Source organism: Meleagris gallopavo, chromosome 6 (assembly GCF_000146605.3).
Source record: "Meleagris gallopavo isolate NT-WF06-2002-E0010 breed Aviagen turkey brand Nicholas breeding stock chromosome 6, Turkey_5.1, whole genome shotgun sequence".
NCBI lineage: Eukaryota > Metazoa > Chordata > Aves > Galliformes > Phasianidae > Meleagris > Meleagris gallopavo.
The window spans coordinates 16,781,553-16,807,212 of NC_015016.2; the positions used below are offsets into that span (position 1 = coordinate 16,781,553).

The 25,660-nt window shown below is 34.2% G+C and overlaps 2 long non-coding RNA genes across 2 annotated transcripts; one reads left to right on the top strand and one right to left on the bottom strand.

Annotated features, from left to right (window-relative positions):
• LOC109368151 lies at positions 1-7,176 on the bottom strand. The gene is made up of 3 exons (XR_002115907.1): positions 5,933-7,176; positions 5,457-5,646; positions 1-651 (listed from the first exon to the last, which is right to left on the bottom strand). It is a non-coding gene; the product is annotated as an uncharacterized LOC109368151 (long non-coding RNA).
• A 13,726-nt stretch (positions 7,177-20,902) lies between these two features.
• On the top strand, positions 20,903-22,539 carry LOC109368152. Its single transcript, XR_004160090.1, has 2 exons — positions 20,903-20,986; positions 22,198-22,539. It is a non-coding gene; the product is annotated as an uncharacterized LOC109368152 (long non-coding RNA).
• Positions 22,540-25,660: the final 3,121 nt, after the last annotated feature.

Here is a 25,660-nt window from a genome sequence, read left to right on the forward strand (position 1 = left end):
CAAATCATAAGGGGCTGCACGAGAATAATATTATTCTCTTACTAATACTGAAGATTGTACCTTCAAGTTTCTATCAGTAGTTAGAGATGGAAAATTATTGGCTAATTGTTGTCTATATGCTTTGGCACACAAGACTATCTTACAATACCAAAATAGTTGAATAGGCAAATTACACTGATCCTAAAAGATTCAATGCCGGTAGGCTTTCTTCAGTGCATTGTGTATATATATCAGAAATGAAGCTTGTCTTGTCTTCATGCTGTGCTGTGTGGGTTCTTAACCTCCTGCTAAGATCCTAGCTATTGATTTGGGTTGGCTGTCTCCATAGGTGCCTGGTATGATGCATGATGCCTTATTTCTCAGAGAGCATTAAATACCTTCTTTTGAAAATTAGAACTTTTGCAAGTAGAGAAATAGGCACGAAGAGCACATCTTTGCCATCTTTACCAATTAGCTGATAGTAGTGCTTCTGTGTAGGAACCTAAAACCTGAAAATTGCTGGTGGCATGGAATATCTGGAGCAATGGCAGCAGGTGTTCTGCCCTTTGCTACATTGGATGGATCGCATCCTCACATGCAGTTGATAGTTTGTTATTACTGGATTGTACTGCAGCTTCCTCTATTTTTTCTTCAATGCTTCTTAGTTTCTTTCTGAAAAAGAAAAAAAATTTACATACAATGAAATAACTACATTTTGAGTTTGAGATCTTATGTAATAAATTCAATATATAGGTAGCACTGCGTAAGCTATTCTTTCACTGCACTGATAATTTGCAGTCCTGCAGGCCTATTTTTATTTGAACATTCTCTGAGTCTTCTTTGTAGCTACAAGCGGGGAGAGATTGTACTTTCCTCTTGCAAGTGCTCACATGTAAGAAAGGGAAAATTCTAAAAACCGTAGTGATAACACTGGTTGGTCATTAGAAGTTTCACTGGGCAGTTCCAACAGGTGAAATGCTGCGAGCGAAATAGCAAGTTATGCAGTAAAAATGAGGAAGGAAATGCAGGCATATTATTAGAAAAGTCTTCCTGGCTGAATGACAGAGACCCACTCCAATAAGCATGCAGTCATACATAACTACTCATGTGAGCAGTGCTGCTGAATTAAGGGAATATCTAAAAAGAAAAGATATTGATACAAATATATTTTTTCAAAATTCTATACTTCATTCTTTATACAAGTTTGGATTTTACTGCTCAGCTTTGCAAGACACCAAAAAGCTTGCCAAGCTGAGAGGCAAGCATCTGAATCATCAAGCAATATATACTCTTGCATCTCATATTGACATGACTCAGAAGATTCGGGCTATGAGTAATATGGAAAGCTTTAATGCAAGAAGTAACATGAGTATTTTTTCAGTTTTATAGCTGATAAGTTTAAACGACAAAAGATTTTCCCTTTCCTTTCTGTATTTTAAGCATGAAAAATAAATTAAATCTCCACCTTTGTTCCTCCACTTAGCAAAAATAGGACAAACTAAAAAAATCCAACTACATTTTATTGTATGTCATAGGTATCCACTAGGAGGAGCTGACCACCTTAAAGAGAAGGTAGCGGATGGATTTACTAACATTTCCAAAAAAAAGTGTTAATAAAATGAGTTCAGTACTAAACATAGTGCTAAGCTAAGATAAAGTTGAGGTATCTATATATTATTTACAATGGTTACATAATAACATCTGAGATAAATGCTTTGTTTAGTACTAATGCAGTTCCAGCAGAAAGATATTCGAGGCTCTGATTTAAAAACAAAACTCAGAACACTGTTCAATCCTAAGTTACAAGATCTGATTAATGTAACTTTCTTAGAAAATGCACTGTATTCTATTCAATATGAGGTTACACAGATGAAGTATGTGATTGAACAAAAAGAAGAAAAGATCTGTATGTGGTCGAATATCTGTGTGCATTAAGTCAGGTAGCCTTGTTCATAAGCAAAGCTCTGAGAGAAAAGTAGCTTTTGTTTTTTCATAATAGTCTTTTTTTCCCCCCTGCATTATAATCTCTTTATATATTTAATACCATAAATAAAATAGTGGCATAGAAGAGAACTATAAATAAAACATTGGCATATATGCCAAAAGTGATCTCTCAACTCGTTTCTTAATATTGGTGCTATAACTAAAAGAAATCTCTGTTCATTGCCATATTGGATGCAATGAGGGAGCAACTGTAGCATATCTCCCCAAATCAGCAAACACAAATAGTAAAAATTGGGAAAGTTACAAAGGAAATTGCTCTGACAGATTCATATCTGCTGAAGTTTTGTTTTCTCCCTTCTTCACATGGAACTTCTTTGTCATGAAAGATATCAAAATAATGATGCTGTCCTGTTATTAAGAGGTGTTTTGGAAAATCTTGCATATTTATACCAGAGATAAACACCATAAGCAAAGTATTCCTTTGCTCCTGTAATTTTCAACATTGGGAATGTAGAAGCATGTTTAATCCCCGACTGTGATCACTTGTGCTTATTCTGATGAAATATCCTTCATGGCAAATGCATACTGTAAATAATGTCTTTTTTTTTTCTTTTTTCTTTTTTTTATTAAAGGAGATAATTCACACTGGGAAGATAAATGTGAAAGATAGATATTTTTCACTTATTTTTTTAAATGAGAATCTAGAAATCAGAAACATAACAGCTGCCAAACTGTAGTCCAAGAAGCTTGGTGAAACAAGTTTATTTTTGGATATCTGAAGAAAGAAGGAATGATGGAAGAGAATAGTAGATTCTGTGAAAGCAAATTTCAGTGTAGATGGAGATACTATGAAAAATTGGCCAAGAATATTATTCTTTGGATGAAGAGTAATAATGATCAGGATAAAACTGAAAAATGTAAGCAGTGAGATGGACTTCACTGAAAAGAAAGATTTTTTTCATATTAAAATGTATGTTTTTGTGAGCTGGAATCATTTCTACACAAAAATGTCAATACAGGAAATATTATTATTATTTTTTAATAATCAAAGAAAAAAAAACCACGAATGACAAAGGCAGGAAATAGTTTCAAAGCAGCCCTTTGCTCTATGAGGAGGAAAGTTGTTGCCAGTCAGCATAATGCTGCTTGTAAGCAGAAAAATCTCCTGCTCCCTCTGAATATATGTAGAAGGTGAACACCTTCCTAGTACAGATTGTCAGTACTAACTTCAGAGTAAATTGAGGAGGACTGGAAACTACTGCTTTTTCAAACTGCTTTCAGAAAGATAAGTTCCTGATTTGAGGGCAACACTAGATATTACTGAGTTCAAAATACTAGGTGAACAAATGATTAGGCTTGGCAAAAAAGCAAGTAGATGCATAAAGAACTTGGAGAGAGCTTCCTTTAGGCACTATTTTACCTTTGAGAGAAAAAAAAAAACAGTCAGAAAAAAACTGCTGGTGGGAACTGCCAGCTCTTGTTTCACTGTCAGCTGAGGTGCTGTCTCTCAATGATCTTGAAGTGCCCAGGCTTTACCAGACTCAATCTAGGTGAATCAAGCAATTTAGCCTTTTGCAAGAATGAGTGTGGTGATATGGTATTTGGAAGAATTTTTTATACGGATGCTCCATTAGAAATCTAATGTCTTAACTAAACATTTTTGGAATGAGAATGGTGTTTCTGAGAAAGCAGACTGTTCAGTCCTACATTGTGGAGCTATATATTCATGATAATCTGATTAAACCAGCAAATACATTACGGGCAAAAATGATGGCTGGTCTAAGGCCAAAAGTATTTTTTCTTTATGATAACTGAGGAAAGTGGTCTTTGATATAACTTTGTGCATGATAATATGTCAGTCAATACACAAGATTCCCACCCACTCTGTTGCCTGACCTAGAGCAGTGAAACAGTTTTAAAATACTTAAATGTAGGTCCATAATGCTATTCTCTCTCTCTTCTGTCGTATCTGCCAATATAATGGGAAGTATCAAAACTGCTAGCCTGTCTAAGATGGCACTCAAACTCTCTGGAATCTCTCATTTTAGAATTCTAGTAAGGTGCTCTCTTAAACTGATGGGTGAGTTATTGATATGTTGTTTAGCTGTGGTAGCTGAAATATTGGCCATTGAGAGCAAAGTGTTTGCAAAACTTCTGTGTGTACTGTGTCCTGTTTATAAATAAATAAATAAATAAATAAATAAGGTGTTTTTTCACACTTATTATATAATTATAAAATAACACCAAGTTATTATAACTTGTTTTTTTCTTTTTTTCCCCTCTGCATGGGGATCACCTGTTTATTGTTATCCTGAATGTAATGTAATTTAGGCATGATTAAGTAATGTTAGAGAGCAAAACTTGTCCTTTTGGGTTTAATATTCTCAGCTTTTTAATATGACACTACTACTTGCAGACAGTAAAATCCTTCACATTAACACCGAAGGTTGAAGGAAGTCAGAAATTTGCAGCTGTAACAGCAATAAGACATGACAAATCTACATTACTCTTTCAGTGGGGTTCACTACTTAGAACATGGTTGAGCTAATTTTACTTTAAAAATCTCTTATTCTACTTATCTGCACTCTTTATGCAAAAATTTTCAAAAGAAATCTCTGCCAGTCCAGTACAATAATGTTTCTTTCCTCTTCACTTTGCCTTATATAGGGTGCCATGTAATTTGATGGTTTCAGTTCTGCTAAACATCTTGGCTCTTTTCTACCAGAGAGAATATGGCAGTTCAGATAAAATTGGTCATAAAATATGCTAAAATCAAGTGTCGAATATAGCTTATGTTACTTCAGTCGAGGACTTCCTTTTTCTACTATAAATCTTGATTTTGCATCTGCTCATAACAGACAAAAATAAAATGTTACTCGTAGATGTTCATGAGTTAAAACATTCCTGGCTTATTAACTTTTACTTGAAGAAATAAAGCTTTTAAATCAAATGTAACATTTATTGTGTGAAAGCTGCATATTGTAGCTAATGATCTGAGCTCTAAAATCTTTGTGGACCTTATTTACTTAAAGCTGCTACTGATCTCAACGAAGCTGAATTACTTGCTTATCAGCATTAGTAGTAGCAGTTCTAACCACTGTTTAAGAAACCAATACAAACTCTGTCACAAATTCACCACGTAACTACATAAAGCTGATGTTTTGATGGAATGGGAAGTACCAACCTTTTCTGCAAATGATCCTTGGTGCCACAGTCATTATTACATTTGAAAAAAGACCTTTTAAGAGGTTGGGTAAACTTGATGCATCCAAAATCATTAAACACTCAGGTTCATTAATGACATGGAATTTTACCTGTGTACAATTGTAGCAGCTTCTAACTCACAGTTCATCTGAGAGAATTGGGCCTAATAAGGAGGGCAGAGGTTCTCAGCTAATGAGCAAGTCAAGGTTCTGATCTATTAGGTTAGATAGAAACTACCTGTCTTTGAGACTTAAAATAAGACTCTAGCTTTGGACTTGTTTTCAAACACTTATTAATCATCAGTGGCTTAATTCTATAGAATGATTCACCTGAAATCTGTGGAACTATATACAGGAGAAAAAACTGCTCTATTGGGCCACAGAAATACAGAACATTCATTGTGACATCGTTAAATCTTCCTCAAGCCTTCAGCCGGTCCTTCTACATGCTGGCTCGTCGTCCAGGGAAGGTGAGTTCAGTCTTGGTTCTTTTTCACAGCTGAGCCACCTCTTTAAGTCTCTGAGAAGTGTAATAATTGACAGAGTGATTCCTTATTATCAGAATTCCTGACTAGTAGGAGAGAAAGTGTACTCTTTTTTTTATACAAAAAAACTTCTATTCTTAGTGAAGTCATAGCTCAACATGCTTAGCGGAATCTTTTCTTTTTTCCTTTTTATTTGAAAAAAAGTCAATATTATTGAGATTATCATAGCTATTTTTGTTTATATTAAAATGTCTGTTAATTTTTTAAAAATATACCTTGGAACATTCAGTCACAACATAAATAAAAATAATAGTGAATTACCTGTGAAATAACAACTAATAGGTTTTGACATTGTGTTGAAATAACATAACCCTGGAGCTGCTTTGGTCAGTTCTATCTTGTTCCCTGTCTTGTGCAATAATGTAAATTGACCCCCAGAAAGCTGTGCTAAAACCTGATGGGGACTTAACTCTACCTGACTTCTCTGAAACACAGTCCCCAAAACTGTTAATATGCTTACACTGAGCACCAAGACCTTTGTGTTAACAGTATCTTGAATGAGACTTGGTGATTTATTCTTGCCACCAGTACCCTGCTGGAGAGGTGGTTGGGGCATGATGTAGTTGGGATGTCATAGTACTTTGAAGTCATTAGTATTCTAGAATGAAAAGAAGGAAAGAGGAGAATGAGCTGAAGCAGCACATGAGTGATAGTCCCTGATAGAGCTGTAGTAGATAAAAGATTGCAAAAGATTGTTGAACTAAAGGCAGATGTAATCAGAAATGCTTCAAAAGATGTCTTATATGAATCAGGTTTATGAGGACTAGTGTGACATGAAGTGCTTGATAAGCTATAAGTAAATGCTTGTCCTCATTGAATAATGTTTGAACTTCATCATATTCACTACTACAATGAATTCTTCAGTTAAAAAGTACATGATACCGTATTTTTTTTTTTAAATGGAAAGTAGATGTTCCCCACAAATAATTGCAGCAGTACGGCATATGATTTCTTTAAAAATTGGATATAAATACATATGATCTTTTTTTTTCTCATTAATCTCATGTATTTACACGTAGTATTCCCCTTAGTGTATACACGTCTGAGCCAAATTCGTTCAGCTATATTACCTTCCATTGCCAGCACTGCTTTTCAAGGTACAGTGCTTTGGGTAGCTAACCTTTGCTTTTAACCTAAGATCTAGTCAGTTATGAAGTTTTGATTGACTTTGATTCCTAATACCCGTATAATTTCCACCTGCAGAGAACATTTTGTCTGTATAGTTAATGCTGATAGGTTTATCGTAAGCAGTAGACCATGTTTTGTCAGTGTAATCATCTAAAATATTTGCTACATAAAAATGTTAGAGTTACTTTCAAATGACATTAAAGGTTTTGAGTGTCAGCCTAGATTCAGAGAATTGTTTGCTGCCTGTCTGTCTTAACATTTATCTTCAATAATTACTGCTAAGTTAACCTTGAAGTAGTACCACTAACTCCTGTATTTTTCTTTGGATAACAGAAGCAGACTAGTCCACTTTACAGATAGCTACTCAGGCCAAATAAAGATAGATAATACAGTGGCAAAAGACTGGTTTTATTCTCTGTTGCGCAGCCTGAATTCTTCCCTGTTCAGTGTGTGACAATTCTTCCCTGCTCAGTGTGTGACAAAAGAAAACTCATTTTGCAGCTCCTAAGTCTAAGCAGCACAAATTCTATTTTCACTTAGTCTATTAAGTGAGTCTGGTCTCACAGTGTAAGACAACATTACTCAAGACTGTGCTAATACATCTAACTTTGTTGCTACGCTATAGAAAGTAATATTTTTCATCCTGTCATCTTTAGAAAAGTGTAAGAAATGATTTGAGATCCTGGGCTGTGGAGAGCCTGCTTTCAGAACCTGCTGACTGGTGCTTCTCTGACATCAACTGCAGCTTTGCTAAGGCAAAGTAAATGTCATAAAATGTTTTGTTCTATAGCAGACACTGGCAGATAATTGGCATCTGTTTTCTGTTGTCTAGCTGCCATTCTCTTTTCTGAAGCAGAAGCTTCCATTCTCATCTAATTCCTTGTTGAATTCACTCTCCTAGGGGACATAAAAACTGTTAAGGAAAAAATATGAAGCATTCTGTAAAAGAAAATATAGTTTCATAGTGATTTCTATCCAATTAATTCTTTGGACTACTTGGGATTTCTTAAAATAATCCAAACAAATTCTCAAGAAATATTTGTCTTAACAACTGAAAAATTCTTTAGCTAAATAGTGCAATTCCTTCTAACTTTTTTTCTGGATAACCTTGAAAATTTCCATTGAAATTCAGTTACTTTTGTCATCAGATTTAAAAAATGCAACATAAGATCTTTGAATACAGTAGGTAGACTTTTCATTTGTATCCAGTCCTTGGCTAACAGGATACAGAATGCTTATCAAAATACGTAGCTTTATTCTGCTCATACTGGTAATTTTTAAAAGCAGATAAAGTAGCACTCTGACATCAAGAATTCTTTTAAGTAAGCATGACATTGATACTCATTAATATCCTTTCAAATACATAGCCAGAGTGATAGTAAAATCAACACCTTCTAATTTCTACATTGAAACTAACCCAAACCGTAGTTGGTCTTGTCACTACATGGCAGTGTGCATGATACTTAAGGTAATGGCATAAACACTGAATAAAAACATGATTTCTTTATTTAGTGGAGTCATGTTAAAATTTTATCAAAACTGATATTGTTCAACTACATAAGCAAAATGTATGGTAAAGGACTAAGATTCAGGCAAGTAGTATAAGAGATGAGAACAGCCTTTGTTTTCACTCTGAAATGTTTTCATAGATTGTTAGCGTTAGATACCAAATAACATCCAGAAAGCTAATTTCAGTTTTTATACTCAGTGCTTGCTGTTTAGATAAAATCTTAGTCGCTTAAGTTTATGGGAAATATTTGCCTAGAGTGATGCATACTCAGATGCATTTTCCACATTATTTCAGATCAGACCAGCATACATACACTAACGGTGGAATCTGTTCACAACACAATTAGTTTCAGTAATATTCAAATTGTTCAGCCTTACAAAACAAGTTGCAAATTTCATCACTGCTGTAAAATAAAGATACAGTTTTCAATAATGTGAACCTGTGCTTATTTATGAGCAGTATCACAAAACAATTTGAAGATATAAATACGTAACTGTAGACAGGTATCTGCTTCCAGAGACCTAGCTCTGCAAGTTTACTTTTCTAGCATGACCTAATTTTTCTTGTGTGACTTATGTATAGTATCTGCGAAACATTTCTGACTAAATCATTTTCAGTGGCCCACATGCATTAGTATTTCTTTTTTTTGTTTAGATCCTAGCAGATTTAGAACCTGCATCACCACAGAGCTTTATCAGATAGGATACTACAATGTCACAAATGTGACCTAAGATTGATAGGGCCATGATGTATAGGAGGAAAACAGTTACCGAGTCAGAGAGACTTGGAGCTATCAGGATAATATGGAGAAGTTTTGTTTTGTAGAGCCCCTTTTTAGCTGTACCAGTCATGCAACAAAACAGCAATAATTTCATCTTGAGAATTGTGCATCTGTATTTTTGAAATAATGAGGTCTCACTGAAGTAATTCCTTCTCCAAAATGTTATTGTTTTTCTGTCAAGAACAGTTGGCTTAAGCTTCATTTTGGCTCTAGCATTATTTACACAGCATCCTGAGACTTGTCCTTCCCCATCAGACTCATCAGTTGCTGTTCCCAGTTTGATTGTATGCTGCATCACTGTCTTATGCTATTTTTCTTTTTCCTCCTTTAAATCTTCCATTACAAAATCATTATGATATATCAAGTAAATTTTTGGTGAAATATTCTCAATATTACTTTCAGCTCCTTTAATATCAGAACATGTAGTTTTGAGCTAATTTAATATTTTAAGAAAATTTCATATATGTTATGAAGCCTGTGTTATGAAGGAAGCATTAATGCTTCTTTCATTTTTAAAAATATTTTTATAGCACATTGCAATTTCTCGCTTCTATTTGACACCTGAAAAGTTTGTCCTCAACATTCTTCTAATTTTACTTTTTTTCAAGTTGACCAGTCAATCTATTGCAAATGCGATCTAATCGCCTTTGTTTTCAGATCCTTATGGCTGCAGCAGTATTACCACTCTTTCTGTATTCTCCTTTCAACTGTGATTTGCAGAAACTGTTTTTGAACTCTTCTCGAAGAATAAACATATTGTTACTATTCTATCACATAAATAGCTACAAAGGCATCATAAAAAAAAACTTTCCCTATAGCAGAATCCTACCCTGTGTAAACACTCTGACCAATTGAAATCTGCAATTTTTTTCCATGAGGTGTACATCATACAATGAAGGCATTTCTTTCTGTGACTCAATGACCATTTTTGTTGCATTAAACACTTAAATCCACATTATGTAATGGTACAATTCAATTAAAAAGCAGAGGAGTTAGGATTTCTTTAATCTGATGTAGCAGAACTAGTTCTAATTATAAATTTTTAGGCATCATCACCTGAATTTTACATTTAAACAGTTATAGCAAAATTATTTTCAAAATATAGAGTGTAAAACTTCATTCTTTTCTCTTGGAATATTATTCAGGTATATTTTACAGTTTCTCTAGAAATATTTTTTTTTCTTCCAGTTTTGTGGAAGAAATAATTTTATCAAAAGTTTCAGTGAAAACATGATTTTTTTTTTAACCAACTATCTTGCTTCATTCTGCCCTCTTAGGCTGGCCAGCTACTATGTTCTCATATCTTCAAGAATTTTTAAAATCTCCAAAATTAGTATTTTTCCTATTTATTTTTCATGGAACTAAAAAGGATGCAATAGATTGTGCACTATTATTCCCCAAAATTAAAGCAAATTGTTTAATTTTTTAGGCCTATCCACTGCATTTTTGTAGCTTTGATTTATTGTTATTTTATTATCTAACTTATTATTTCCTGCTGCCATCTGAAATGAATGAGTGAAGATGTAACTCATTTCTGTTCCCAAGTAAATTGCTTCCTTTTCTGATGTCTGCTGTTTTCTTGTAGATCAGAGTTCCAATATGACCATGCTCTTGAAAGGGAGGCACTGAATACAGAGCACATTTATCAAGGTGAAAGTGCTTAACTATGACCTTAAGCACATGCTGCTGCTTGTTAGTTTAACTGAAGCTACACAAACACGATAAAAGGTATCTGACCTTTATTCTGAGCTCTAAGTTTCTATTTGATGACGATCTCACTTTGTCCAGAGGTTTAACAAGTGTTTACTTTTTAACTAACTCTCTGATTACATGATTCTCTTTTCTCTACTCTCTTCCTTCATCATATGATACAGCTTTTTTAAGTCTCTGACATTTCAGGTGAGGGTCACTGTATTTATGCAGTGCCAAGAACTAGAAACAGTCTTAAGAGCTGTGTGCTCTTCCCCATTGTTCTGCAAATTAGTCAATATGAAACCAGATAGTGTTAATGTGTTGTTATGATTAAGGTTAATAAGCTGCTGATTATCTCCATAGACTACAGTTCCAAACACATTATTTAAATGGGTTGCTTTGTTGAAGTAGTTGATAAAAGATCCACATTTTTCCTTGTGTGGCGTTAAAGGATACTATAAGCTTGTAGAGGAATAGGGAAACATTAAAAAACAGGCACAGTTCACTCCGTCCAGTGTGTTACAGATTTCTTTTATGGTAAGTACGCTATAACTCCAGGATATGCTGACAACATAAAGGTGCCTAGCTATGTCTCAAAGTTTTAAAACACCTGAAAAAAAAACACCTGTTTTAATCAACCTATTGTAACCTTTCTGACACTTGCAAGGATTTTTCAAATTGTCATTCAATTAATCTCACTTTCTAAACTTGATTGACATGCCTGGCCACTAGTTGCATGTAATCTGGTCTTTCCCAGAGAAAAAAAATGTTTTCCATCATTGAATTTTTGATCTAATTTATTCTCTATTAATTAATTTATAAATATAACTAGAATGTGATTAATATAATTAATTTCTGAGTCCTTAGTGAAACTACCAGCTTGGAAAAATCTAGCAGTTAAGATTAGGAATTTTACAAATTATTTCAAATCATTTATCTGTTTTGAAACTACAACGACAAGACTATCTTTTACTTCTCTAGTTTTTCAGGGATATAATTTCCTTTGAAAATCACCAATCAAATCTAGATTTCTCCTGATGGTCGTCTCTCATGCTATGAAGAAACAAAAATGAACACACACAAAAAAGCAGTAAAAAACTTGAAAAAGTTTTCTCTAAATTTTTAGCCGTTTAGAGTTCTGAGTACCACCAACTGGGTCATTACTGACAAGCTCTTATGTTTTATCACGCTTGTTGACACTCATGCTCCAAAGAAAAGCAGCTGAACACTGGCACTTGTTCTGCCAACAAGGCAAGGTGCATTGTGCAAAAGTGCTTTGACTATCAATTATTAAGAATCCAGAGATGACAATTCATATACATGTATATAAGTCAATAGCCTTTGTGCACTTAATCCTGAGGGATCACAGCAGACAGTGACAGAATGTATCAAGGTCAGTGATAATGAAGTCAAAGTGATGATAGAAACCAAATGCAGCCCGCTCTAGTCCTAAGAAATAAAATCTTGCACAGGCCTTTGCTAAACTATATAGTATTCTGTGGGACACTGTATGAAAAAGGTAGATTAAATTTCCAACATCTTCTACTGCATTTGCTTTCAGAAGTCTTTGCTTCTGCTCACGTTTTTGTTACAAAGTAGACACCTAAGCTACTAAATTCTGAAGACTGGATCACTCATTTTGAAACTGCTCCTGCTTACCTTGTTCTTCGGTAAAACGTTCCATATAACACAAATGTACATTCAAAAAAGAAAGAAAAATATGCAAGCCCAATGACTGGCAAACTCTTAAGAATTTTTTAAGCATACAAGAAAATATAGGTCATATGCCTGTATCACAGGGTGTTTGTGTGAGAGAGAAGCATGAAGACAAATTCTTATCTCCTTGTGCAATAGTAGAGATACGTTGCAAATTTTCATTTTCTTGAGTGAAATTGAAAGAAAATATCTCACTAGTTGGTATCTAAACATGAAGTATAAGTTCAAGAGCTAGTGCTACAGATATTCAGTTTTCCATATGCAGCATGGGCACTTGAATAAATAACTTCAATTCAAAACAGTATGAGTCGCAATACATCTCTCTTATGAAATTAATTATATATGTGTATACCTACCTCTAGAAGATAATTAGTCCAACAAGTCACCACAATCAACAAAGTGATCACTAGTAAAATTAGGATCAAGAAATACCCTTTCTAAAAGACCAATTCAAAATTCACAGGAGAAAATTAGGGATACAAAATTCATCTGCCGACAAGAGTTGTAGAAATTATGTTCTGGGTGTACTGCATTTTTATTTGCAGTAATTTCTAAAAAATGTAGCCCATTAGAATTCACTAGCTAGATTAGGAGTCAAATCAGGTCTTGAAATATATCAGACAAGATATAAGCAAACAATCTATCGTTTTCATTAAGATTGTTCTTTCATTTTCTCTGAAATAAGTAATTTCATAGGACCAACGTGAAGATTTGAAGATAGAAGTTCTGGCCCTTCTGTCACTTAGAAAATACAAAAAAAACCCATATATTTTAAAAGAGTCAGGAAGTGGGGTATCATTGTGACAAGGTAAAAGAGAACACCTTGTGTTTGTGGCCTGTGTTATCGTAGTGGCGGGATATTCTATCGTTTCGGAGAAGTTATGAGTGTTCTGCATATATGCAATACATCATGAGCTATATTAAGACATGAACTTCACAACAGAATCTAAATTGGTGTGGTCTGTGAGAGTTATTTGGAGAAGTATTATGTGGTTGTCATGTCCTCACACTTTCTCTAATAGGGTGCCATTATTAGCCTCTGTCAAAGTTGGAAGATTGGACTCTGTAGCTGCCTTTGAATTCTTGGTTGACTACAGCCTGCTCTTAGGACTGACCTTGTCACAGCCTTAGTACAAATGGCAGCTAGAGACACCACTAGTGTTATTTGCATTGGCAGATTTTTAGTATATTTGAGGGGAAAACAGTAGTGGAATGAACATGGAAAAAGATGAGCCTACTGCTTGGGCACACTGAGGATATAAACACCTCCTAAAGTATTTCAGAGTTACTCTCTGGAACAAAAGGGTAGCAGGGGAAGGATGTCTCCTGGGAGTCATAATTCATGTTCCAGTCTGCTTATTGAATTGGGCAGCTCCTTGAAAGATTCATAGATTTTAAGGTCATTTATGATTGTCTTGCCTGGCTTGTGTGACACAAGCCATAGAATTTCATCCCTACAGTGTTGCCTTCCCAGCCCATTAGGATTATATATTATCCCAAGTCTGTAAGTACTTAATGATTCTCCAGTAATAAAATAAATAAAAAATTAATGACCATAAACATAGCAACTCGTACAGGGCTGCTGAGCTGTAGACACTGCAGTGCTGCTCATCAAGTTTTAAGTCATGAGAGGAAAAAGACCTAAAATCAACTTTGAATGCTCCAGGTAGGCTTTCTCCATGTAAATTGAAGGCGGTGAAGAGAAACAGAGTAGTCTGTCCTATTATCTCTCTATTTTGAGGGTAACAGCATCCATTCCCTTGTCTGTGCTGGTAGTGCCCTTTGTTGAATTACTGCCACAGATGTAAGCAAAGGGGCACAGAGAAGAAGCAGAAGAGGCAGTATTATCATTGTAGAAGATGGATGTAGTGGCACTTCTAATTTATTTAGTATTCAGGATTTTGACTTTAATTAGGATTCTTTTGTCACATCATTCATCAAATACACTTGAAAGAAATGGAAATTAACACCAAAGTTTCTGTTGCCTCAGGCATGCTTTTAATAATTTTACTAATTTTGGTTTATTGTTGTTCAGTTCAGTAAAATAGTTTAGTTATGATATTTCACTTGGCTGTAACTGAATTTTAGGATTGGCAGAATGAATATAATGTCTTTAAAAGTGAAGTCCTGTGAGTCCCAACATGTCTTTTATCAAAAGAAAGTAGAAAAAAAACAACCCAAACCCCCTTTTTTTAAAGGATAATTAAGTTGCATAATCTTTTTTAGTATAGCAACTTTTGCCATAGGAAGTCAGTATCAAGCTAACTAGCAGATGAATGCTTTGTGGTTGCTGGAATGCCAGTAAGTCACAGACTGTCTATAACTTATAAATTGTACTTGTGTTTGGAGGAAATAATATATGTTATTTGCTGAAGTTATTCCTGCTTAAAATGAATCTCAATTTATCTACAGTAGCACTGTCTACATTGGGAAATGTTCCTGCATTAATTATCACTCTAGCTCCATGCCTGTTATTGTAAAATTTACATTATCCTGGCATAACAGCAGCTGTGTTGATAAATTATTCTCCTTATACCCAGAGCTTTCAGCTCATACAGTAGAGGTCCAGTCAGACATCTGAATAAAAAGAATGTGAACTAGTCTTACCATCTGAGACAATGTACCATGCCAGAAGAGCTACTGGCTGTCAGCACTGAAGTCAATAGCTGGACTTTAAAATTCATGGTTACTTTAAAATCAAAAGCTTTGTTAAGCAATTACTTCTGCGAGTTCTGTAATCTGGTGATGAAGGTTTGGATGCTTATGGAGATGAACTGGAAAAGCTAAGCAAGTACAAGTTCTGACTATCAGTTTTCCTGATGTTTTAAATGTTGAAGATTACTTCCTCATGAATTCTCTTTGTCCAGTAATATGTGTAATTTTGTGTAGCTTTTCCAAAGGTACGTTCTTCTTTCTCTCCCCCTTTTCTTTTTCTTTTTGTGTGTGCGTGTGTTTTGTGGTTGCTTATTTAAAAAAGAAAATCAATGGTGAAGTTTGAAGAAACTGTCTTTACTGAGCCATTTTCTTATATGTAGCTGAAAGCAATATGGAAGAAGTTATTCTACAGACCTACTATCACATTGTGTTTCCGTAGATCTGTGGGCAATCTGATCTAGTACTTGATCTAGCAGCTGGCAACCTTGTCTTAGACAGAGGAGGTGGAATTTTCTTGAGGTCCCTTCCAACCCAAGCCATTCTATGATTCTAAGAATATATTCCAAATACCCAAAGATAATGTTTTTTGTTGTATTTAAAATTTGCATCTTTATTACTAGACATTTCCAATAGATCTGGAATCTCGATCCACTTTTTCTTCTTGTTTAGAAAAGCTGGAAATTCCACTCGTAAAGTCAAACTTTCTCTTAGAAACATATGGTGATACAAGTTGGATGCATACTGAAAAGAAAGAACTATTGCAAGCCTACGATACTCACAGTGTTTGAAATCGGAGATAGGCTTCTGCTCTACAAAGTTTTAGAGCATTATTTGGTGGAGCTTTAAGAAAATAAATAATATCTGAGACAACCAGAATTGCCTACATGCTTATCTAGCTCCTGTTGGAATCGAGCATTTCAGTTAACCTAAATGGGAATGAGAACTAGTAAGTTTTTGAACACTATCAGAAGGACTGGACACTTTTTACACCGTTATTCAAATACAGGAAACTAAGATGTTTTGGGACCCTTTCTTTGCACTTACTTATTTCTGCAGTAAATCAGTTCTGAAGTATAATACAGTATTTCTAAGAGCTCCAAAGGAAATATATATTTTAAGTATAATGTAAGTAAAAGGAATGGAGTCAACATGTCTTTAAAGTTTGAAAAAATACAGTTAATTATAAGGGATTCTTTCCAATAACTAGTTCACTGTATACTGGTGAAATTATTATGGAGATCAATTTAGTCTTAAGGAAAAACCTTGGCAGCAGAAACTGCAGTGGTGGTTAAAAGATCTCTTTTATAATAGGACATCATAAAACCCAGATTTTGTGGGTGCCTAAAGCCAGTTCTAAGTATAAATAAATTGTAGCTCTGAGAATATTATCTATGCCTTGTACTTCAGAGCTGTCAGTCAGTATTTTTGATCATTAGCCATCTGTGATTATTTTAATTTTTGCCAGCAGGAGAAGGAACTCTTTTCCACCAGGGAGCTCTGTTATTACAATATAATTTATATGTAAAGAGCTCATTTCATTAGAGGAAAAAAAAAAAACTTTTAACATTTTTTCCCCCCAAAGTTTAAACGAGACTTGTAGCTTTAAAATATTTATTTTGCATTTCTTTTTGATGTAATTGTCATGGTCCACATAAAAGCATTTAACATTTTACTGGGAGACTTAACATTAATTCTTTGTTTTTTGCTTAGTTTTTATTTAACATTCTCTACTGAATAACTAGAAACTGAGACAGTTGTGGATTTGAAATATTTTACTAGATAAAGTATCATTTTTCATTTCTACTCCATTTTAGACCTTACCCATATCTCTACTACATGCTAGTTAAAATCCTTACAGGGTCATTTTATATATACTTCTTGTCAGTCTCCAAAAAGAATGACTTTATAATGACCTTGTTTTTACTAGAAATGACTTGCTGAAATGAAAATGTGGCATCTCTTTGATTTACTGAAATGAAACTCTGCCCAACATTTTAGTATAATGCTATATTTTTATTGACATTGTAAATGCTGACGTTATAAACTGAGCAAGTTAAATTGGTTCAGAAGAATACTGACATAAAATAAATTAGTTTATGAAATTTACTTAGCTAATTCTGACTTTTTTTCCAAACAATCCTTACTTGTAAATGATGCCAAGTACCTATTGCCATTATTTTCACCTGACTTTGAGTTCTTAAATTTTGGAAGTATTTAGATGAAATCAAAAATCTGTATCAGAACGGAATCAATTTCTGTATCATTTGTTTATGTATCATGCCTGTTTTTAACATCCTAAAAAGACAATGAAATTTTCTGTATACCGAGATATCTATTTCTTATGTTTTTACATGCATACTCCTTCATTCACCATAACTGTGTTCCTGATATCATTTGTACTATTAGTTGTTCTCTCATAGCTTTGCAAGAAACTGGCAGAAAAACAATGAAAATTGACTAGTGTGGTTGAACTACCTTTTCTTTATACAAGAAAGCGTTTAAGCTTTAATTACATTGTTCTTAAGGTGACGTGCCATGTGTTTGATATCTGAATTTCAATCAATTCAATGATCACTGAAATATAAGGCCAGACAAATAGTCACTGTCAGTTATACATATACTTCAGCATTTAGAGAGTGTTTCTGTTTTACAAAATCCGATTGTCTGGTTTTATGATATACAGTTATGCATCACATAGAGGATCTTCCAATCATTTGATCAAAATGATGAGGTGAATTTTAGTAAACAATGTGGGAATTAGTTATAAATGTTACAAATGTCTCTATACTGAACAAGCAAACAATCAGATGGAGCCTGACATTATTAGGACATTCAATTGTCCTTTATAATTACATTATTAAACAAAACAAAACAAAACCGAAACAAAAAAAAAAAAAAAACCCCAACACCAAGACAGTAAGAAGGAATAAGATGTATTTAAATTAAAAAGAATTCTGTAATGTAATAATAAATCTGTACTGTAATAACTAGTTGCTTGTATTAGCAGATATAACCAGACTTGTTCAAATCTGCACTCTCAGCCACTTTAGGCTTTGGCATAGCTATTACCTGCTCTTGTAGCTTCACAAGGAGTTACATAAACAAAGGAAATAAAGGAAAATGATTTTTGTTCTATTCTTCCCCCTCCTCACTTTCTGTCACCCTCCTCATTAGTGAGGAATAGGCTTTTTAGAATCACAGAATTCTAAAATTAGAATTCCACCCATAGGCATGGGTTGGAAGGGGCCATAAGATCATCAAGTTCCAACTCCCCTGCCACAGGCAGGGCCACCAACCTCCAGCATTTTCAATACTGGCCAGTAAAAGGTTCTTTCTTCTTTTCCCAAATAGTAACTTATTTAGTAGTGGAACTCAGCAAAAGCAAATAAGTAAGGCAAAATAACTGTCTTGGGAATCTAATTGATACCACACTACAAGTGATGAAGAGGGATCTGAGGAGCATGAATACCTCAGATTACCTTAGCCCAAGAAATGAAACCTTTGGGATCTCTTCTGTCATATTTGCTGAAATTGGCCAGTAAATCCTCTGTTATAAAATAAGAGTAGGTCATACACAAACACATTAAAAGTATATATATAAAAACCCTCAAAAAATGACAATTAAATTTAATGAAGATAACATTCTATAAGTCTCTATGTATGAAAATTTCTGGATTAAAAACCAACGACACTATAATAAAAACAACTTTTGAAAATTGTAAGAGCTTGCAATTTGTATAGTAAACAATGTTATAGTAGAATCAGTCAGTATATGCTTTTCTACATTTTTAACAAAAGTGCCTTCATATACTATCCTGGTTTTGTTAAACAAAAATATTCTTGGGACAACATGAAAGTAATTCAATTTTTATCCCTGTATTGCTAAATTTGATTTGATTTGATTGAATTTATATTTATCCTCATGTGGCTCCTGGAGCACTCACAAACTTCTATAATTCCAGTCTATCAGGGCAAATCTGCAAGTAAAAAACCTCACTTTTACCAGCAGGTATTCAGTGAATGGCAGGTGGCAAATAAAGCACTTAGTAAATTGTTTTAATTGCTTTTCTCTTGTATCTCTCAGAACTTGAGAAAGTTTTTGAAAGCAGAAGAGGATCAGGATAGATTTACTTGCTGCTTTCACTTTGTTCCAACACTGCTTGTTTTCAGAAAAGACTTCCTTACATAATTTCAATGCCTTTCTGCCTTGTCATGTGGGGATGATACTTAAACTGCTACAACAAAAGGTATATTACAGTAGAGATGGACATCACAGATAATATGAAGCCAAAGAGCAACATTTGCTGAGTTACTCAAGAATATAAAAAAGCTTTTAACCTAAATCTGTTGACATGAAGTGCAAAATGAAATCATTTTTTCTTGAAAATTAAATAGAACTGAAAGTTAGTGGGTTTTGCTGTTGTTAAAATTTATGTGATTTGTTCATTTCATAGAATTACTTGTATAATTTCAAGCGTAGCCCACAAAAGTTAATACAGTGCTACAATGAAATCATTAGCTGGAAAGTTCAGACTGCCAGGGTTCATTTCAAAAACTTTTTTTTTACATAGACTATCGTTCTTTCTGTTCTCCCTTCATGCAACAAAAAGAATAGAGAGTAAAATATGTACTCTCTATTATCTAATGTAGATTTGAGGTTGGGCTGGAGAATCTTTAACATAGCTTAGTCAGTGAAGCTATTGAAGGTCTGTAATATTATCTTTGTCTATGAACAGTTAATGTCACAATCATTTAATTTCTTTATTTTCAAGACTTTTGTTTGGGATCTCCGAAGCTACTAAGCTTAGATTGTGAAATATTTACTGCACTTATGGTACGTGTGAAGGAATCTTTTGGAGTATGGATATGGCAAGAAGCTTTATCCTTTAATAACTCATACTGCTGAAGTAATTCCATAAAATTATGAAAAGTTAGTGTAATTTGGAGATATAAGCAGACTGATAAAGGAATGGTAGCTGTGCTCCATTCTTGTTTGATCATTGTAATGTAGATCCTAATAAAATTATGTGAAAACTTAGACAGTAAGATTAATTGTGTTAAAAGATAATTAAAGGAAAATATAGGGATAAAGGAATCAATTAAAAGAAGGTGAAATGACAGCGTGGCTTCTCTATGTAGTTAGTACATCTGACTAACTTTTAATTTTAATTAATTAATTATCCAGTATCCTTTTTTAATTGTCCAGTATTTCACAGCATGAACTTCTGCAACACTTTAGGTGGAACTTGAGAGAGATTAAAAGAGTAATTAAGTACTCTCTGTGAAATGCATTGCCCTGTCGTATGCGAAGAAAAAAATTATTATTCAAAATGAGTTGAGAGTGTTCTTTTTCTAAAATCAAAACTGAATCAGTGTTTCTGGGCTTGGACAACTCTTCAGAGCAGTTCTCTCTGACTGGAGATTTTCTGCGAAGAACAGTGTCAGTTCCACTCTTCTGTACTTTTTCTATCTTTTCACTTGCCACACCCCAGCTTTGCAGCTCTCCATGTCTCAAACTATATTGAATAAACAGCCACACTAAGATTTTTATCAGTGTATTTGAGTTTTTATGAACTAATATTAAAGCTTTATGCAATTGTTTGAGAGCTGTTGCATTTTATATATCTTTTAGGCTTTAAATAAAAGTGCTTAGAAAAAAAAGCTTCACAACAACTTAACTTATCCACTCAGTGTTCATTTTCTTCTTATATTTATGTTAACTGTCAGTTGCCTATAATTCCAGAGATCTGAAATTCCATGGCCCATCGAAGAGCCTCAAAAGAGAATTTCTTTGAGAAGCTTGTATAAGTCTTCCTGCACCTCTGAGAGAGATGTATGTTGTGTTTTTTTTTATTTTTTTTTATTATATATTTTCCTTTTTAAATTTAGAGGTATAGCTTACTGACAGTAGCTGCATACTCCTGCAGTAGTTCAAATGTTAACCCAGCATTCAGAAGAGGAGAGTTCAATATCCTGGTATGGTACATACAGACTGAAAATCAATCTGGTGTTTCATTTTTACATCTGCAAAAAAAAAAAAAAATCTATTCGCCTATACTCCAGGGATCTTATTCAGGTAAATAAACATGAATATTAATATACTTGAGACCATTATATTTAAGATATACATAAATAATAATTTATCAAGATGTACCTACAGTTCAACATCTTTAAGCAGCAAATGCAGTCTATATTCAAATCTGAATTTATAGTGTTGACTATATTGGGAGTTTTGCTTGAGTAAGAGTATAAAGATGTGGTAGTACTCTGAAAGTTAACAAACCAGCTGTATTCCAATTTTAGGGTAAAGGAGGAAACTTAGTTCCAAGGCCAGTAGCAATCAAATATATTATTTAAAGAGGAAAAAAAATACAACCTTCTGGGCATACATTTGTTTAAAAGAGTTCTTTGTATTTACAGATCTAGTGAAAATAAAATCACTGTAACATGTTCTCATAATGCTTTAAACTGTACAACATTCCTTCTCACTGAAGGGAGGCAACAGAGTGATTATTCAAACGAAAACTGAAACAAGAAATAACAGGATATAATGGGAGAAATTCCAGCTATTGAGACTCTAGAGGAGAGTCAATCATCTTTAAAAGATAATTAAGAACTTTAGGGGGCTTAAATCAACTTCAGGAGACACCCTGGGGCGTTCAGTTTCTGAATTTTTGTGTCTTATTTCAGTATCTGTTAGTTGTTCCCCTGCCCTTATTTTATATCATTACTTCTTCAAAAATTTAACTAGAGTGAAATAATTCAATTAGCCTGGATTTTCCTTCATCAAAAAAACCTCACGTTTTCTTCCTTCGTGTTTGTCACTGATAGTTTCATTGATGAGTTGCTGTGAATTTTTTTCATTTGATAAGCTCAGGGTAATCAAGGGCAAGAGAATCATATGCATTTCCTGGCATTTTAAAATGCTTTGAAATTAATTCTGAATTTTTATTATTCTAATGATTAAAGAAAAAAAACAATCAATTTTAAAAAACAACACAAAAAACAAAAAAAACCACCTATTTTCTACATTCCCTCTTTCAGTGTCTTCTCAGCAAGACTACAGTCCTCCAGAGTCAATTTTCCTAATAGAGACCTCCTGGATTATGTTGGACAAATGTCATGTCCCCTGGCTCTCTCCATCTTGTAATGAAAATGAGACCTATTGCCAACTACACCTTGCTGATTGCTTCCTACCTGCTGCTAAGGATAATTTGTGCAGTGTAAATGAAGACTTCAGCAGTTGGTGAAAGAAAAAAAAAAAGGTACAAGAAAGGACTGATGTTCAACATTTACAAAACAGAGCCAATATAGACACAGTTCTGCTTAGCTGAAAATGTGTAAAGTATATGAAAGATCTTTATGTTTTCACAACCTTAATTATACCAGACATCATAAATTAATGTTTCAACTGAAAAAATGAATTACATATGCTTGCAGCTTTTCATTTCCTTAATCTCATACCAGGAACTTGGGTGAATTTGTTTCCTTATTTATTCTGGAAAATATGTTACTGGATATGCTGCATGTGATTGTGATTGCCTTTGATTGTTAGAACATAATTAATGAAAGAATTTGCAGTTGTTACTCTTTAGAATGTTCTATCCATCCAGAATCTTATTGTTCATATTTGATGTTACCAAATATGCTTTCAGATAACTTCTTACCTCTGAAAGGAGACAATGGCATTTCAGTGGAAAAGTATTGTGAGATGGTGAGTTGGAATGGGAGACTGAAATATTAGCAGTTCCAGACAGCAAAACTCTCTATTCTATATGGATTCAAATCCACCTAGATTGTTGAGTTCCTGTCAGGCAACAGGTCATTCTGCCTCCTATGTTTGTTCTGTGCTATGAGAACGTTTGACACTTTTGTGGGAGAAAAGGCATTTTCTTTTCCTAGTTCACTTTTTTTAGAGAAATATTTCTAGCTATTGAGGGACTACGGTTGTATTTTACATCCAGTTTCTTCAGACAGACCTGAATTTAATTAGGATTTACAGGGAATAAGATGAAAACAGTCACATTTACCACTAAGAAATTGCATTGTGCTTGTACTGAAGAACTAGCTTACAAATGCTAGATGCAACATTGTGTATATTTTCTAAACTAGAAATTCTGACTTGTTTGGATAAATATTTTACATTTTACATGAAGGTTCCAAATACAGTTTTCACCTTTGTCCTCTGTAAGAAGGGCAGCAAAAGAACTGTACCAATAATCACTTTATCTTATATACAATGCCACCCATTCTCTTTCTTTCTCTAATGAGCTAGGGGTCTGTCCATGCATAGGTTCATACAGATGCTCTATTTTTTTTTTTTCTCTTCTGAGTAATCTTTGAGGCATCTTCTAACAGTAGTTTAAAATACTTTCTGTAGTTTGACAGCTAGTATTCCATATTGATCTCCTCTGCTTATCCTTCCAAATTTCTTGTCTCTTTTCATGCTTATTACCAGCCTCCTCAACAAACTGTTTAGGCATTGTAAAATTCTAGAACTTCCTAGTTATATTGCCTGTTAACATGCCCCTCTTCCTCAGTTGCTTTACACCTCCAAAGGCATAATAATCTAATTCACAATGCTTTCTCTGAGATTTACAAAAAACCAAAACCCTTTACATATACTACATTTCGAACTGGAAACCTTTTGTTCACCTGAGTTCTCGGCCAGAAGCAGAAGCACACCAAAATGAATAATATATCTGCACGTCGGACTCAGGTGCCTAAAACCTCAAAATGCACAGCTCCAGTTTGCAGTAAGAGAAATGTAAATAATGATTTGCTTTATCACCATTGAAGATTATACTGAATTCCTGAAAGACCTGAAAAGTTTTGAAAGACCCCTGCCTTACTCAGGAATTGACAGACTTTCAGGCTTCAGCCCACTGAGCTGATAAGACTGATAGACTGAAGACACTAAGCACCTCAACTTCATCTTTTTGTCTCACTGGAGTGAACCAAGCTGAGTTTGAGGGTTTTTCCATTTAACGCTTGACTTTTCTGCACTTCAGAATTCATAGAAGATTCTGAAGGATTTTGTCTTATCAACATAAGAGAAAATGTTACTTTTATTGTTCAGTATTTGCTGAGTTTTGGAAAGGGAACAAAGAAAATATTCATTTGCTTCATTTCTCTTTCAATGAGCAGTCCAGGAAGGACTTGGAGTTGGACTCAGTAATCCTTACAGGTCCCTTCCAACTTGGGATATTCCATAATTCTATGACTTCACTATCAAATCAGAGATGTTGTTAGCATTGTTCCTGCCCACAGTAGCAGGGGAGGTTCATCACTGTTTTTGGAAGTTTTTTGTCCCAGAAGGCTCGAGTTATCATTTCACTGGATTGGATGTCATTTCTGTTCAGTTTGATTGGGTCCTTCTTCTGGACCTCAGAAGTGAGGAGTCATGCTCCTGTCCAATGTCGTCTTTCCCAGTAACCAGTTTGTTTGTCTGCTGGCAACCCAGCACTTCAAAGTGTTTGCTGTTTTTTTTCTGGATTTAAAAGTTTTGTTTTTTTTTATCTACCTCTTGAAGATGATGCTCGGTGACTTTTTTTTTTTGAGTAATAATGGCAATACTGAAATCAAGTCAGTGAGTTTTGCATGCATTGTGAGAAAAAGGACAGCAGCTGTCACCACTGTTAAGAATAATTTATAAATTGTCTGATTTACCCTTCTGGGGTTATAAATCTTGACAAGTTAACATCAGGGCAAAGGTAGATCAGTCTGTCAAGTTCCTATTTTCTGCTTCTTGCTCTTCCACAACTGCTGCAACAATTGATTGATTTGATTTTCAAGAGTTCAGTTACATCATGATGACACAGTCCTCAATATGAATTTAAAGAGTAAAATTGTTTTTTTTTTACTTATTTTCATGTTGACAGGATCTTTGCATCTCAGGCAATCACTTTGTTTTTCTTACAGCTTTGCTCTTTAGCCACCCAAATGTTGAATGTCACTCAACCTTGTCATATGTTTTTCTTGATGTTCTCCATTAGTCCCTAACACACTTTGCAGCAATCTAACAAATGTGGATACCCTTTTGCAAGTCAGTGCTCTGGCTGTTCGCCATATTTGGCTTTCTTTCCCTTTGCTATTTTAAGAGAATTTCTTAGTGAACATCAACTTCTCTCTGTAAGATTTCTCTAAGCATTTGAAAGAGAAACTACCACAGTTATGATCATTTAATTAAATTACTGTGGACATCAAAAATGAAAATTACACATTTGAACTGTCACCCACAGTTTAATTTCAACTCAGCTCCAAACTTTCTGAGGGAATTAGGAAGTAATAATTCCATTAGGTGTCTCTCTGTGCTTGAGCTCTTTCTGAAAATGAGATTTAAATTTCTTCAGAAAAAAACTTTAATCATCCAAAATTCTGAGCTTCTTTTACAGACTGAGCTGTCTAATTGAACCTTGTGAATCTTCTGTGTCATGAATACATTTTTACTTTCTTTCTTATTCCATCTTCTTTACTTTTTTAGTATGGAATTCAAATCCACATGTGT